An 18,495-nucleotide genomic window follows, 5' to 3' on the forward strand; every position below is an offset into this window, starting at 1 on the left:
CGTCTCTTATTCGTATTGAACAGTTAAATTTCAAGGCCAGAGGGTCCATCAGTCGCCACTATGGGCTGGCAATAATTTGCTTTAAAAAATTCTTTTCTTTTTTTGGTTTACATCAGAATAAATATACTTCCCACTTACCAATGCTAGCAGCAGAGGGGGCGAATCGGACATTTTGTCCAATCGTCATTTGGCTTAATTAATACTTTTCTGCACTCAGCGGATCCGGTGTCGTCAGCGCCCGGTAAAAAAAAAACGACGTCGTCGTCGGGGGGGGGGGGGGGGGTAAATCGAACGTCATTTGGTTTAATTGATACTTTCTGCACTCAGCGATCCCAGCGTTGTCAGCGTCTGGTAAACATAACGACGGCCGCGTCGATGTCATCGCCCCCTCTGCTGCTAAGAGGTTACAATGAAAATCTTTATGATCTTACAAACAGAGTGATCACTAACTCCTCCTCTTGTAGATCAATTAGGTTATTTGACTGATCGGTAAGTCTAAAATTAATTCTCGTTAAAAACCGATTATGGCATCGCGTATAGACCGGATTAATTGGACTCTCAACGATTAAAATTCCGGAGGGGCTGTTGGTGAGAATGAATAAAGGATATACCCCTGTTGAGCCTGATTTGATTGCTTGGTATCCACCTGGTAACTCCCTTCGATAACATCACACACTAGATTGATTGCTATTACCGATGCGATATTTACGTTGTATGGAGCAATATGCCTACCACCCTCTCCGTTATCGTGTCTGAGGATAGTTGATGGACCGAGAGAATCATTAAGAGATTTTCTTAGTTCTGGCGCGTTGTATCCTGGAAACTTGAAATCGGGTAAATCGGCTTCTGTGATATTATACTCGGTTAGGAATTTTTGTTTATTATTATCGCTGTTAGCAGATATTGTTTTAACGATTCGCTCATTAATATATTCCATGTCTGATATAAGTTGATTTAACACCTCAACGTGTTTTCGTGCTTTTGTTTTCCGTAGCTGTTCTAGTTGCAATTGGTAATTACGATTAATTTCGATAAAAGCACTAGCGATATCATTTAAATTAACTGTGACCACGGCGGACGATTCAGGAGTTTCCTTATACGGAAAATACCATTGCATGGTATTCCTGTTTTGAAATATAAATCTGCTGGGTAATAACGTGTTTTTTATAATAGACCAATCATCTCGATACCCGGGATTAATTTCATGATACGATTGCGCATTCGTGTGCAAGTCCGCGGCGATTCCATGAGGTGGATTCTTGGGCCATCCTAGTATGGTTCTTATTGAACTGTTATAAATATCAACCATATACTCCGGTGTGCTTATTTCAATCGTCGACGATAACGTCGGTTCATGAACCGTAATAGCGATTTTTGATTCTTTTCCTGTGATCGATTTTATCCTGCGCTGAAATTCTTTATTGATTTGTTCTACTTGGTATGACCCAGTTGGTATTGTAACCTCCTTCCAGTCTGGGGTCCCATCGGGTTTATTTGTCCATGCAAAAACCAGCGAGTTATTAGGTTGTTGTCCGTTAAATGCGTCCGCTCGGATATTAGGCCAACTGTGATATACTCGCAATTTTGCCAGCGCTATTTCCTTCACTGGAACCGATGATGGGAAGTTCACACTGAATTCGGGTTTCGTTGACGTTATCGATATCATACTTGTTTGTACCGGAGTGGTATTCTCCGCGATCCGTTGAAGTAATTGAAACCCTTCGGGGTTCAGCGACATTATTATTATTCGCTGTTTTTAATGTTCAATTTCAACACCGAATATTAACAACCTGCTTGTTTTCAGGAGAATGTTTTAAGCCCATTGAAGTGGTTTCAGCGACGTGGTTTCCAGCTTCCAGTTGAGAGTCCTCGATTTTTGACATCGCGGAGTCATACAACTGGACCATCGTGGAGAATTCAACATCGGATACAAACGAGTTATCTATCGCCAACGAGATCAACCCGGATAATTTCAAGTACGCGTCGGATACTATTGATTTTTTACTGTATACTCGTTGAGTTTTTTCTGAGAACACGATGATATCTTTCTAGTGATTGCGTTGGCGACTCCAGCAATTGTTGTCGCCGCGGAGATAGCGATTGGAACAGCGATCGGGGCCATCATGGTCACCGTGGATAAAATAACACCGGTACCGGCTACTATACCGGACACCGAGTACACGGCCGCGTCGATGGCGGTTATTTTTCGACGGTATTTTTTTATTTTTACACGGTATTGTTCGGAAAGCGTTTTCAAATTCGCGGAGAATTCTTTTACGGTATCGAATCGATATTGATGTGACGTCGGTGATACCTCTGATTCAATTACCTTGGTGGTCATTTTTATTTTAAAAGAGCTAGTGTTTTAATTACTTAGATCCACTACAAATTCCACATACCATGTAATGTTTGCCCTGGTTAAATTTCTATCAACGGCTCTAATTGTAAACAGTTCAGTTGCGTCCTTGTCTATAATTGTTGATATTGTATTGTTAAACCCGGATGAACTCGACGATGATATATTAAACTGCATCATTGAAACCAGTGTCAATCGATAAATGCCCTTAACAGTTGCGGTAATACTTACTGTATTCTGTGTAGAAGATGTCCAAGCGAATGATCCATACCGAATTGTGTATACCGAGTTGGTGGTGTTTTCATGAGGGATTTTTATTTTTTCAAATCGCCTTGTCACCTCCGGTAGTCTGTCTCTGATATCTGCAATATCATTGTCGACTGTTCTTATTTTCCGTTCGTGCACGTCTATATTAGTCCTGATCGCTGTAACCTCATTGTCGACTGCTTTTATTTTCCGTTCGTGCACGTCTATATTAGTCCTGATCGCTGTAATATTATTGTCGACTGCTTTTATTTCCCGTTCATACACGTCTACACTATTCTTGATCGCTGCAACATCAGTTTTGATTATTCTTATTTCCCCTGTATGCGCGTCTATATTCACTTTGTTTACTGCAACATCAGTTTTGATCGTTCTTATTTCCCCTGTATGCGCGTCTATATTCCCTTTGTTTGCTGCAACATCAGTTTTGATCGTTCTTATTTCCCCTGTATGCGCGTCTACATTATTTATGATCGATGCAACACTAACGCCGATTGTTTCTATTCTCCGTCTATGCGCGTCTACATTATTTATGATCGATGCAACACTAACGCCGATTGTTTCTATTCTCCGTCCATGCGCGTCTATATTCCCTTTGTTCGCTGCAACATCAATTTTGATTGTTCTTATTTCCTGTCCATACGCAGTGATATCGTTTATAGTTGTTGTAATTTCATCCAACTTGGTATTTTTTTTACCAAAGAATTTATCAAAGTTGTCATCGATCCTGTTAACATTTTTTCGTAACGCGTAAAATTGGCCCGACAGCGTTGTAAACTCCGAAATAGTATTTTTTATTGTTGCAATATTCGGTTCGGTTACCGTCGGGGTCCCAAAAAAACTAGCGGTAGTGAGTTGCATACCTGTGACAGACTTTTCCACCTCGGCGAATTTATTCACCTCCGCTTCAAGTTCGGTCACCGATCTATCTAACCTTATAAAACCGTCTTGGATTAATGTTACCCTATCCGTTATCGTCGATAGATGTTCACCCGGTTTGAGTCGTCCGTCGCTGGTATACAACGCGATAGTGTCCTCGGCGGCATCACGCTGTCGTATTAAAACGTCATCCAGCGACACATTACTGGATTTTAATTTACCCTGGCGGTCTTGAAATACAACTATTTCGCCCGGGTCAACACTGGTTAGATTTAACGTATCAGCGATCTCATCCTCGATTAGTTTTTTTATGTCGTCGGTGGCGAGCGTTTCCGTGGATTCTTTCAGCGCCGAAACCGGTCGTCCCCAGATATCAATCATTATTATCTAATGTAATTGTCTCTAAATTTCCCACTAGTGTATTCGTTTACAACCACATGAGGTGGTTTCCACGATGATGAAATCGCCGCGAGTACGTTCAATACCTCACGGCCACATATCGGTGGGTCACTTAATTGCTGTGTTGGCAGCGTTGAATAAAAAACCGGGGCTGAACACGCCCGGATATACCGCATGAATTCGATCGGCGGGGCTAACCCGTATGAATCAAAATAGACGATCGCACGCGGATCAATCGCGTATGCAACCCAATGAGTTCCCGCTCCGGAGGATTTATCGAGGTTAATTATACCGGTTTCAATATTCCTTGGTTTTGTCGGTAATTGATCCCTCATAAAAACACCTCTGAAGTTTTTTATCGCTAACGCGTTTGCGGCATCTATTAAATCAAAATTGGACATAGGAGTCATTGACTCCTCAACCATAGACTCTTGCGTTAATAAACGGTTCCCGGTAGTCTTAGACCCTTCCCCGAGTACCATGAATACGGGGTTCCCGGTAGTCTTAGACCCTTTCCGGCTACGGGTCGTCCTCGTTTCTTTTTTTTATAGCCTTTCCCGGTTGCCTTCTTCAATGCCATTCCCGCCCGGTACCAACGGCCCCAACGCCGCCGCCTTAGCCACTGCTTGTGCGGCCGCGGCAATCAACGCCGGAATTGCAGCTAACAACGGAAATATCCCACCGGTCTTTTCCATGTTTTTGATTGCTGAGGCTGAGAAAGTTATTTGAACACCCTTTTTATTCTTCATTGCATCATTGAAATGTTTTATTTGACGCGCCGTCAACGATATCTTATGATTACCACCTGCCATCTGTGACGGCTTCAGCGTTATTGTGGTCCCGCATTGTTTAGCCGACTTTGATCGTAATTTCTTGACTTGACCATCGGTCAACTCTACACCGACAACACTATACGACATTTTTATTGTAAACGCGTTTGTGTTTTCAATTACATGTTTTCCACTGGCGCATCAACGATTCTCATTCGTCCACCAACACCTTCCAACAGCATTGATTTATCGCTGAGAATGACAGCAACTGCTCTATAATCAACACCACCCGGGTCTATACGAGCTCGGAAGTGTATATCAACGATGGATTGTCTCGTTAAATCAAGATGTTCCAACGAAAAGTAATAAATCGGATACAGGTTTTTAAAATCAAGTTGTGATATTTGCAAACCGGTGTCAACGTTTTGATCACGACCCATATATGACAGCAATCGATGGTACACACGTGCGACATGGTTGTTGTCGTAATTAAGCTGTATATCCTCGGATGGTTCCTGTTGTCCGTTTATTCTCAGCGAAACCTCCCTGACTCCTAATCGATCAAATATCATATGGCTGCGTTCTTGATTACCCAATCGATTCCTATTCTGTAGCGCTATAAAAATATGACGTGGGGCCGAAACACCCTGTTTTGATGCCAAGTGCCATGTAAATGTATCAGCGACATTATCCTCTTTAGCATCAGTTGTTACCGCTAGCCAACTCAACAACGATTTTCCCCCCTGTTCCATAAATGATAACAATCGTGCTTCCGTGGTAACTGATGGAGTCAACACCGGCATCCACAATGCTATTTTAGTTAAAACGACTTTACCGTTAGTGACGCCAGTAGCACGCCATATTGCATTGTTATCATCGCCCCTTCGCGTTAGCGCGATTGTATGCTTGGCCCCATAGATAACTTTTCTGACGTTTCTACAAAATCCGAATATGTGATGGAGCGGAATCGCGCATGAAAAACGTCGGCGTTGTCCTTGCAACATCCCTAATCGTGTTGCGAATCCTAGATTGAAATCACTGTTAACACTTCTTATAATAGTGAAATCAGCGCCTGGTCTTACTCTGCGGTCTGGGTTGGCTGCTTCAGCCTGTGGGTCAACTGCGTTATCTCTTGCCGTCAGCAAGTTAATGTACTGAATGTGATCAGCGTTATTAGTGGTGTCCTTTGCGAACATCATAGATGGGCCCGCCGATCTTGTATAATCATCCGAGTATCTTGCTAACCCAATTATCGTCGTTGCAACATCAACCTCGCGTTCTATTGATTCAATTTCTCGCCCGTCAATAAGATATCTTGCGCTCTCAAATAACGCCATGATGCCGTTGTTGACGAAACCAACTCGAACACGAGGGTCATCTGCGTACGGTGCATTATCGGCAGCATTTGTTACAAGTTCCCCTTCGATTTCGATAAACGCTTCACACGGCAAAAAGTATCTACTGGTATCTTGGACTTGAAGTTCAATTCGCGATCGTAGGTCGGCTTGTGGTGGTTGATAGGAATAAAATTGATAATCACGGACAGAATCATCCCTGCGCACTGGGGCGTCCATATCAAACGCGGGATCAGCGGTTCGCGCAAACATTTTATTATTTATCATGTTGATGTTTTCAATTGAAATTGCTTTGCAATTCATCAACGTCGTCTTTGTCGTAAATTCTTTGAATTTTGTTTAAGACCACTTCCCGCTATCGCGTTCATGAGCGCGTTGGTTGCCGCATCGGTGGATGGCTCCGCCATCAACGACGACGGGGTTGCCGCCAATGACGGAGTCGCCAGCGGCGAAGCCAATGACTCGGTGGATGGCTTTGCCATCGACGCTAGTTTTTTTTTCCACCGCGTTATTTATTACTTTACTGACATTTGCAGGCATTGCTGTCGTAGAACGCAGCGGTGTTTGTTTTTTTTCTTCTCACCAACGACATTAGTTTGTCCTTTGCTGCAGAAAACGCCCTTCCGGCAACATCTCCAATAGCGCTGATTCCCTTATCACGAATGACATCAATGGCCTTCATCGATAATTGTTTAGCTAACGGCGCCACTTTTGGGGCCATTCTTGTAAATAACCCCGCAATGGTGCTACCGAGACCGTCTCCGTACCACGCGCGGTATACAGGCAATCGTGAGTTTACCACGTAGACGCTGACTGGTTTATCATGGTTGTAGTGTATAATCATCTTTATTATAAAAACACCAGTGTTTTCCAATTAGTGATTGATCACCAGTGATTGATCAATCGCTGTAATGACCGTGGTCATCAAAACCGTCCACGAGTTCGTCTATGAGCGTTCGATATACATTAATGTCCATGATACCGCCTGCAAATAACCGCCTGCAAATATCAGCGGCCTCATTGATTATTTCCGGAGAGTTATTTCCGGCTCGTTTTCCTCCGATTAGTACTTCTAGCCGTGATATATCACTGAGAACATTACCAGGACAAGTAACACTAGCGTTTTCAACCACACCGCTGTATCCTTTTCCTTTTTTTGGTTTCTTACTTTTAACCTTATCGAGGAATGCTTTGCGATCGGCATCACCACGTAGTGTTGTATCTTTATATCTACTTGCTAAATACACCATTTTTGCCCATTTTTCCGTCGAATTTACACTTTCCTCGTAACCGCTATTGACATACGTCTCTCGAAGGTTCTTATTAAGGTTTGCAACAGTAAAATTAACTAATTCTTCATCGCTGTCGAAGGCTCTAATTTTATCTATTGCGGACTTTGTAAATACATTACGGGGTATATTCTCCCCTTTCTTTTTTTCTTCCGGTATTTCTTCCGGTATTTCTTCTTCTGGTTCTCTTGCAATAGCACCTAGTTCTTCTTCATCGGCCATTGTAACATAAGGTTCTTGTGGGTCGGTTATAGCGAGTGGTGGTGGCGGCCTCTCCCTCCGTTGGTGTGTTGTAGCAACCGCTATTTTCGCAGGAAGTGTTTCCAGAGACTTTTTTGTTTGTTCGGTCTGAGCCGCTATCTTTTCAAGCGCACCGAGGACGGGCACAGTTGCGCTTTTTACCGGGGCAAAGAGTTGTTCGCTTCCAACAGCAAAATCAGTTTGTAGTTGTTGCCGCGTTTGAAGTTGTTTTCGGACCCTGTCTCGTAACGGTATGAACTTTTTAAGCGCTGCTAGCCGCTCTCTGGCTAGCCGAGTAGCAAGTGACTCACCTACCATTATTGCAAATTGCTCCGCAATTTCTAATTTCCCTGTGGCAGGAATCTGTCGCGTCAGACGCAATCGTCTTATCGTTACCACGACCTATCGGGGGGGAAAAAAATGTATACAACGATGCGCCACTTCCGTTACGCTGGGGGCTCCACGGGGGTTTCGTCTATAATCCTTCTAATGTTTTTAATCTTACTAGAAATCTCCCGGCGTCGTTCATAAACACGTCCAAGTTTTTTTCGTACTGTTTCAACGGCAGTGAATAGTCCAATGAATGCATTTACGTCATTGCGGTACAGGTTTTCATTAATCGTATGTTGTAATCGTTTTATAAAAGCGTACTCGCGGGCCAGGGTAAAACGCCCCCGTTTCGATTGTTCGTTAATAATTTCATAATCGGATAATATTCTTTCGCTGTTGAGACCATCGGATAATTCAATTCCTTGATTTTTTAATTTTGAAATCTCAGTTAATATATTATTGATGTCTTCGATATTCATATTCTTATAAACATCTTGTTTCTAATATAAAAAAAATGTTTTACAAAATGAACACATAAAGGTGCTGTTAACATCTTTACTGCCTAGAGAAATAAATGCGTGATTATGGACTCGTATAACATAAAGTTGCCACCGCATCTTCGTGTTAACAGAGAGTATTATGATTGGACGGCACATACATAAAAGACCCGTTTGGCAACCCTATGACGTCAGAGAGGCCCATCGGTTACTTAATTAAGGACATCCATCAACAACACATCTTGGAACCCCTTGGGTGCCTTCGCATCCATCTGAGCCCAAGGGAACCCCGAAACATACATCTCCGGGAGGGAGGCCTAGGGTGACAAACGTCATCGTAGACCGCCCAGAAGATATGCTTGGGGGGACATCACTACATGTACTTAATTAAGGATGGATGTATTTACAATGAAATGATTGATGGATGATGGGACGGCACAAGACAGCACAAACATAAAACGGCGGGGCGGAACTCTACGGCCAATTCAACCAATCAAAAGCAACCCAATTAAATTAACCCGGTTGCATGATTGTGAACAAAAGACAACCACACGCCCGGGTCAAGAGCGTGGGTTAGTTTTGATTGATCGAATCGGCTTTCGAAAGCCCCAGGCTTATAACGAGTCGGTTTATATATAAAGTGACTAATACAGCGGCGTCAGTCACAAGGTGTGTGTTAATTTGAATTCCCTTGAATCGTTAAATCCTTGAATACTTATTAATGGTGTTTCACGGCATTTAAATGAAACCAAATATTTGAATAAAACATTAAAAAAAGGAATACAGCTGTTAGATAACAGCGTGTATTTCATTAGTTTTCATCGTAAAATGATTAATTAATCGTAACATTAATTGGACTTCAAGGGACGTAACTCTTGTCATGCGACGCTATCACAAAACGAGTTATCTCCCTTGATGCCCATTCAGATAATATGAAAATCGAATTCTGTGTCCGGTCTTTTTTGAGATCGCTGTTTTAGTTATATTTTCTGCAACAAATCGTACTGCGGGTATACAAATATCAAAATATCTACTGGCTTCATTCATCGACTGAAAAGTTTTTTCTTCGTGTGTTATTGTATCAAATGACTTTACGGGTTTTGCTTTCTTTGAGTATTTACCAGTTCCGCCTTTTTTGGTATTCTGACTTTGAGTAATGGACTGTAGGTTTATAAGAGAATTATCAGTCTTATTATTATTAATATGATCAATCACAAACCCATTCTCGATTAATCCGTTAAATACTTCAAATACAATCCTGTGAACATAATAGCTTTTTCCTCCCGCAGTAAACATCAAATACCCGTGATTATTTTTCCATCCAACCGGCCTCTTCAGTCTGCGGTTTCGAACAACGCCGTCGCGAGATGCCTCGTAATTAACGAGCACAGGATGCGGCTGAAATTCTTGGTCCATTTGTATAATAATACTACTTGTCTAATTCATTATTTGGTTTAATTATAAACCTTTCAATGTAGTCTTGAGGAGTTTTGATGATTTTGTCCTTGACGAAGTCAGCGGTGGGGTCAATGACGGCATTTTTTATTCGCTTGTCGTAATAGCGTTTTAACTCTCTGTATCGCTTTCCGCCACAATTGATACACAACTGCGATTTTCCTCTTACACCAACATGGCAAACCAAGCACGGGAGGGGGCCATTTGAACCATTACGAACGCTTTGTAAATGATACCCGCAGAATTCACCTCTACATGATTTATTGCACGGGGTTGTCGACCCAATCATCAACCATTTGCAGTGATTCATTATACTATATTCTTTTATTTAAATACTTGTTTTAATTATATGGAGGAGTTCGAGAGATTAGCAGCAATTAAGCCCTGGAAAAATATTAAGTTTAATCTCGATAGAGCCCTCAAGGACGCACCAAAAGCGTTAATAAACGATAAAACCCTGTTAAATAAAATCCGTGATTGTATCAATGAATTCAAGCGTGATGGTGCATCTCATAGTTGGTCAACATTTCGAATTGATGGCGTTGTTGATGCTACCATGAACGACAAACGCGCAGCAACGATAATATCACAACTTGGCTCCAGCAAGTATTTCTTCAGAGTAAAATTTATTGTCCGGGTGGAATCAGGTAATTGGATCATACGTGATAAATTTGAACCAGTTCTCAGCGACAAAAAAACAGTCATTGTTAGCCGCGACTCCAAGCCCGGGCTGTTAACCGGAATTGACAGACCATACTATGAACGAGAGTATCCTGAAACAACAGTTGTTTATGGAATATACCCGTTAAATAAGAAACCTGATATCGGAAAACTAGCGCCAATGAAACAGTCAACGGGGATAAATTGTGTAGCAGAACGAATAATAGAGCATTTTACAAATGCATGTCGAGGAAACAAATTGACTGATCTACGGCGTAGCAAAATCAACCAGTGGGAGGAGACAGTGCGCGAGCGAGGAGCAACCATCAGCGACATAGCGAGATTAGAAACGTCGTTGAGATTTCCAATAACCGTTACAACGATAACCGGTGAAGTATTATACGAATCAAAGTACAAATCAAAGGGAGCCCCAATCAAAATTATTGATCATAACGAACACGCGTGGACGTCCGCGATCACAGTATTTCCACGGGATAGAACAGTAAAGTATATCCCGGGGGAATTCCTGGGAGGGGGCGGTTTTCTCGCGGAGAGGAAACTATTTGATGCTATTGCCTGCTTGTGTAAAAACGACCCTGTATCAGTGTGGTTACTTCGCAGCGCTGAAACGATGCGGATACCTTTGATCAGTTTGTAAGACCAAACGGTGAATTATATCGCACTGAAGCGTTCCACAACAAGATGAAAAAAACCGCCATGGAATTTGAAGAGCATGATGAACAACTGCTAACAAATTGTTTTACGATTCCATCGGTTGCAGCTCATGTTGCAGCAAGGAAAAATGCGTGGAGACCAACGCGCAAGGAATTTCTACCGGATGTACAATCCAGTTGTTTGGAATACTATCACAGTGGACTATGGAACACTGAATACAACCGCGACGCTATGATTTCCGTTGATATGGTTGCCTGTTATCCAGCGAGTTTTCTCGGGTATGGATCCGCCGCTGAGTACTTTAAACGATTTGGACACCCCAGACATGAAATGACTCGTGTTGCTATTAATGGACCACTGCCTGATTTTGATTTAACCGGATTCGCTCGCATAGTATCATTTGAATTCGCGGCAGGACTCCATCGCTGTTGCTATATTTGGATCGGTAGACACATGTCTGAAAAGAAGTGGCTGCCAATAGCGCTGCTACGGTATATGATTGATTGTAAAATGCTAGTTTCGTTGATTGTCAGTGACGCGATTATATCATATCGAGCGCAGACTGAAGTCTGGTTACCAGAACCGGAGCGTCTAGATAGCATAATTGATGAGTCCAAAAAACACATTGATGCCGACGAGGAATATATCGTCGAATGGTCCAAAAAGATATTCAACCAACGAAACCGTGAGGCAAAAGATCTCGGTAGAAGAATAATTGGTAAGTTCACACAAGGTGGAAAAAACTGCGACTACAAACGATATTGCTCACGGCTGATTATAGATGACGCAGAATATGATTTCGTAATCAAGGACGCAGTGGCGAAAAATAGATACGTGAACTGTAAAACAGCTTTCTTGTCCAATGGAACAAGGTTGGGTACAGTTGTTACTTACAGCGATGGAGACAGCCCAGCATATCCACATTTGAGGGCGTCTATGCTGGGTTACGCCGCTATCAATTTATTCTCGATGATAAATAGATTTCCCGACACCGCGGTTAGAGTAGCCGTTGATTCATTTTACATAGACGTAAAGTATAAGAAAAACATAGCCGAGTTTACTAGTCCGGACGAGAGTTGGGGTACATGGAGAATTAAAAAAGAAATACGACGCGATTATTCCCCGTCAGCAGATGTCACCGTTGAGAACAATTACTTACGCGGTGATAAATTGTCAGAGTGGTCTAATGCACCACCGTGTTCTGATCCAATTTGTAGGCACAAAACAGTTTATTTAAGCGGCTGTGGCGGGTCGGGAAAAACGACTCGGGCAATTGAATTATTTCGAACGCGGGCAAGTATAATCGTGCTTACACCAACCCATAGACTAGCGCGAGAGATAAAACAACGAAATGTTGACGCCGTTACTTATCACAGCTTTTTTCGATACAGCGGCGGTGAGTGGACTCCTGATCGAATGGGGGAAAAATTTATTCCTGAGGTTACACTGGACAACAAATTTTTACAAAAGTCATGTTACTGAAATAAAATTAGTCAATTCTTATCAATTTTTATGTGCTGAACATGAATATGACAGTCAAATTGCAAAATTGGCTCTAGTTTTTTTGTAATCTGCAAGAAATTAATGTTTACATAACGAAATGCATTCCAATAGTAAAAGGTCAACTGTAATAGCCTACCTATAAAAAATCAAGTCATTGACTACATCTTAGATTTCTTCGCCTGTCTCTTGTACAGCTGTTCGGGAGCATCTCTGAGGAGTGTCCAGCAGTAGTCAGCCAGCATTGTAGTGGACCATTTTCCCTGGTATCTTTGTTCCATTGTTGCGATATCTTGATGAAAACGTTCGCCGTGTTCATCACTAACAATACCACAGTTGCTAGGAAAGAAATCCAAATGGGAATGAAGGAAGTGAATCTTTAGAGACATATTGCAGCCAAGTTTCTTATACTTCATCAACATGTCTTCTACTAGTTCCTTATAGTTTTCTGCCCTAACATTTCCGAGGAAGTTTGTAGAAACTAGGCGAAAAGCATTCCATGCTTGTTTCGCGTCACCTTCCAGCAAGTTGTTGAACCGGTCATCTTTGAAAAGCTCTCGAATCTGAGGACCCACAAAAACTCCCTCTTTAATCTTTGCTTCGCTGAGTCGAGGGAATTTTTCATGCAGGTATCGGAATGCTGGCAAAGTCCGGTCAATGGCTTTCACGAAATTCTTCATCAAACCTAGTTTGATGTGAAGGGGTGGTAGCAAGATTTTCTGAGCCTCAACCAGAGCTGGGTGTTGGATATTCTTCTCTCCAATGGCTACATTCTGCCTGTGAGTCCATTCCTTCCTCATGTAGTGCATTTCCCTTGCTCGGCTATCCCACTCGCATAAGAAACACATGTATTTTGTATATCCTTGCTGCAGTCCCATTAAAAGGGCAACTACCTTCAAATCACCACAGAGGTGCCAGCTGTACTTGTTATACTCAATGGAATTCAGTAGCTGCCTTAAGTTATCGTATGTCTCTTTCATGTGGACAGCATACGCTACTGGAATAGATGGAAGAATGTTTCCATTGTGCAAAAGCACAGCCTTGAGACTCAGTTTCGAAGAGTCCACAAATAGTCTCCATTCTTGTGGGTCATGAGTGATTTTTAAAGCATTCATGAGGCCCTCAATATCGGAACAGAATATCAGATTACTTTCCTTTCTGAAGAAAGGCTCCAATTGCTGGTGGCGCTTTCGATATGCAGTAATTGTGACATCTTCTTCTAGAAGATTCCATTGTTGGAGTCTTGATCCTAGCAATTCTGCCTTGTTCTTTGATAAGTCCAAATCACGAATCAGGTCATTTAGTTCTTCCTGTGTTATTCTGTGTGGGGTTGATGATGCACCACAGTGAAAATCTGGATCACTGCATGCTGATGGACCAGGAGAAGAACAGGTCGACTCACCTTTGTCTTCGTCAGATGAATCAAGAGAATATTCTGCTGGAGGTTCTGGAATAGGAAGTCCCTCACCATGTGGAACTGGTCTCAATGCAGACGGAATGTTTGGGTAGACTATTCTCGACTTCTTTCGCTTCGTTATTCCGCCGGAAAGAGGAGGAACCAAGCAGAAGTAACAGTCATTTAGGTGGTTGCTTGGCTCTCTCCACACCATTGGGACTGCAAACGGCATTGATGACCTTTTGCAATTCAACCACTGTGAAAGCTGTGTTGTACATGTAGCACAGCATATATGCGGAGCCCAAGGCTTGTCTTGGTCACCAACCTTGCATCCGAAGTAAAGATGATATGCCTTCTTCACTTGAGAATTGATACTTTTCTTCTGGTTGGCAAATGTCACTTCCCCACAAATATAGCAAAAATTGTCCGCGGTATTAACACACTTTCGAGGCATTACTGTTCTTTATTGTACGTAAATGGATAAAATAATAAGTTTTATGTAACAGTAGCTTGAACTGTCTCGCACAACGTCTAAAATATTTTAAATGCTGAACCTATCTGATTGGGCTTTATATAGTACACTGCTTACGTCAGCTTCAGCAGCCGCCTGGCATTAGTATAATAGGCCTACACATGTATAGTACACTGCTGACGTCAACTTACTTCAGCAGCCGCATGGCATTAGTATTGCATTGCATCAGAAAATGATGCAATCAACTGTGGATGATGTGAGCATGATGGTATTATGCAATGTTACATCATTATTCCGGATGTTGCTGCAGTCCTACTGGAGAAATTTACACAGTGAAACATAGAAAATGAGGTATATGAATATCTTCAAAACGAGAGCCAATACAAATTTTTCACGGTTATATTCGTGTTCGGCACACCAAAATACTACAGATTAGGGCCTTTTCAAGTCAGTAATGATTTCACTGTTGACCAGTGTTATCATCTGGGATGAGATATGTACTGTTTCGTTAGATGTTTTACAAATGTTTCTTGATTGGTTGCTGCGCGCGAATACAGCGGTGATAATGTGCGGAGATCATGGTCAACCACCACCATTTGTCGGCGAGGGCCCACATGATTGGTTAAAGGGTTTTGTGGACTATTATGAAGAAACCGATACTGATTACCGAGCACTTGATGAACAACTGCGCGAGGTTAAAAAATTAATCAGATTACAGCCGGATAGAGTTCAATGTGAAATAATCCGCGAGGTGATTCCGGAAACGCCGCTAAATGAATTCTGGGAAACATGGAGACCAAATGATTTGATTGTAGCGAGTAGAAAGATAGTCAGAGACACACTTCAGCAAAAGTTGTTTACGTTGCATAAGGAAAGGTTTCCAACGCGCCCGGTGCCGCTGTGTTATAGACTCGCGGATACACGGCGGCAGAACATTGAAGTTGAAATTCCAGGCCCGACAGCGTCAGGGACAAAAAAACAAATTCTTGTGCTGAATGATATCGTGCTCGTTGATATCAGCGTCGTCGAGGACGCGCTACGCGCTACGTGCTGATAAATCCCCGTGGACGCTAGGATACGCAACGACAATACATTCCTCGCAGGGATTAACCATCACGGACACAATTGTTTGGATGGTTGATAATCGCATCGAATGGTCAAATCTAGTCTATCTTGCAGTGTCCAGAGTACGGAGAATAAATCAGCTTCGAAGAATTGTTATTGACGAAGCCACCGACGAAGCCGGCGACAAAGTCACCAACGACATCATCGATGCAAGCGTCATTGATAGAAAACTCTCGGGTTACCGCCAACAGGATAAAAAAAAACAGCGGCGTTTTGATATTGATGCCGAATTAATAATTGCGTTACGACAACAACAGAATAATCACTGCGCGAGTTGTAATTGCGTAATGCGCTGGCGTTATTCGGATAAAGACGCTCGCCAATTTACCGTGGACAGGATCGATAACAGTCTCGGTCATGTTAAAAACAATGTGAGGTTGACCTGTCTTGAGTGCAATAGACGCAACGGAGCTAGTTAAGACCACGCGGGGGTAATTGAGTATCGTCAGGTATCACTTGTAGTTGCTCGCGTGTAAACCCCCGCTGTGGGGCAGTTGAATCCAGTCTATAGATCGGTGGTCTATCAGTTGATCGTGTTATCGTTGATATGTTATGTGTGGTAACACTCCAAATAGGATCAGTAGCTCTTTTTTTACCGCCTTCAAGCTCTCCTGGTTCATATAGATATCTAACAGTGACATCGCCGAGAATCGGCTTGGAAACGCTATCTATTTTTGATCTTCCAGGTATACACTTTTTTTTAATCGCGTCGCTGGGCTTCATGTTGATTGCTCGGGTAATCTCGTTATTTAACGCTGCAATTACGCCTGGCAACCTTTTGACCCATTCACGAGATCGTTTTTCTTGGATAAATTCCTTCGCGTATTGATATCCAAATAACCGTTCAGCAAGAGTCCGATTGAATCGTTCAACAATTGCCTGATCACGATGTAGCGCAGTATGACCTCGTCGTATCGCGACGCTATGATATTTCAGCGTTGATAAAACAGCGCCGCGAAATTCACTACCAGGATCAACTTGTAATAGATTTGGCCAGCGCAGAGGACCTCTTCGATAAATCCGCTCAAACGCATCGGCTACTTCAGTTGCTGACTTTGTTTTTAACGGTTCCGCTTGTTTGTATCGACTCGCAACATCAACTACGGTTAGCGCGTATTTGTAACCGTTGTCATGCGGTAGAAATAGTATATCAGCCTGATGAACTTCATTAGGTACGCTGACATCAAAGCGCGAGAAGTTGATTTGTTTAGGCGGTGATAGATAGATTTGCCATATAGCCTGTCTGGATAACCAATTAGCCGCAGTGGCCCTCGTTACCTTTGCAGCGCTTGCAAGCTTACCAATTGCGGCCTTCCCCTTCCAGTATCCTCTCGGAGAATAATAGATGGATTCCATGTTGTTATTATAAACGCTAGCGTTTTCAATTACCAGCGCGAGAAGCTCCGCTTCCAATCATTAATTTACCTTTCATAGCCGATTTTACCAACCATGAAGCCAATTTTTCTTTGAAGGATTTATCAGGAATAGCATTTAACGCGTGAATTAATTTTACGTCCGCGATATGACGCTGTTGCAGATCGCTACTTTTGTAGTAAGCAACATCATGAGCATGACACGCCTTATCGATAGCGTTTATTGAATACTCACCGGGTTTGGGCTGATTTTGATCATCGAGTCTGATATCTAATCGTGTTCCGGGGCCACAGTAGCTATATCCTGGGAGGTGCTTTTCTCCTGGATACTTTGCCCACGGTGTTCCGGGGAGTTTTGCCAATTTGGCTGCAATATCACCTCCTCGCTTTTTTTTAAAACATCCCCGGGTCTAATAGAAATAAATCTAAATTTCTTTGTACCGCATTGTACACACTTACCAGTAAGCGCCGATCTGCTATTTTTTGTTGTAACGGTTGTCATATCATTTGTGCCAGTACGCACTCTACACTTCACACAATATAGATCCATAATTTATGTATAAAGATATGAATATAATTGATTTTTCGGCGACTAAAACAAGAGAACCAGTTAAGCATGTTGCAGCGTTACCAAACTCGATCCGGATGATTATCATCGGACCATCTGGATCCGGCAAGACGCAATTGTTACTTAATTTAATAATGAGATGGATGAAGTGGGATCAGTTGTATTTAATCGCCCCTAGCGTAGATGATCAACGATGCTACGAGGTGTTGAAAGATTTTAACGAGAATGCATCAGCAATCGCTGAAAAAAATGTTATTGAGTTTATTACAGATATCAATGATGCACCAGGTATTGATGATATTGATGGCGACGTTAACAATCTAGTCGTGTACGATGATGTTATGTTAGACAATCAAAAAAACCCAGCTAGGATATTTTCCAGAGGCAGGCATAAAAACACTGACGTGATATATGTCACTCAACGATACACTCAGATTCCAAAAGTAATCAGAGACAACTGTAATATTCTTGCTGTATTCAACGGCGTCGATACACACACGCTACGAAATATTTGGCAGACATGGTGCGGCGGTGACATGGACTTTAATGTTTTTCGAAACTTTTTTAGTCATGCTCAGTCGACCCCACATGGATTTGTAACGATAAATTTACATGATCCTCGGACACGATATCGTATCGGACTCGACCAAATATTCGGTTAAATTGTAAGATCATAAAGATCTTCATTGTAAATAACCCCTTAGCAGCAGAGGGGGCGATGACATCGACGCGGCCGTCGTTATGTTTACCCGACGCTGACAACGCTGGGATCGCTGAGTGCAGAAAGTATCAATTAAACCAAATGACGTTCGATTTACCCCCCCCCCGACGACGACGTCGTTTTTTTTTTACCGGGCGCTGACGACGCTGGATCCGCTGAGTGCAGAAGGTA

This window comes from Sinohyriopsis cumingii, chromosome 11 (genome assembly GCF_028554795.1).
Source record: "Sinohyriopsis cumingii isolate HCF-2022 chromosome 11, ASM2855479v2, whole genome shotgun sequence".
Classification (NCBI taxonomy): Eukaryota; Metazoa; Mollusca; class Bivalvia; order Unionida; family Unionidae; genus Sinohyriopsis; species Sinohyriopsis cumingii.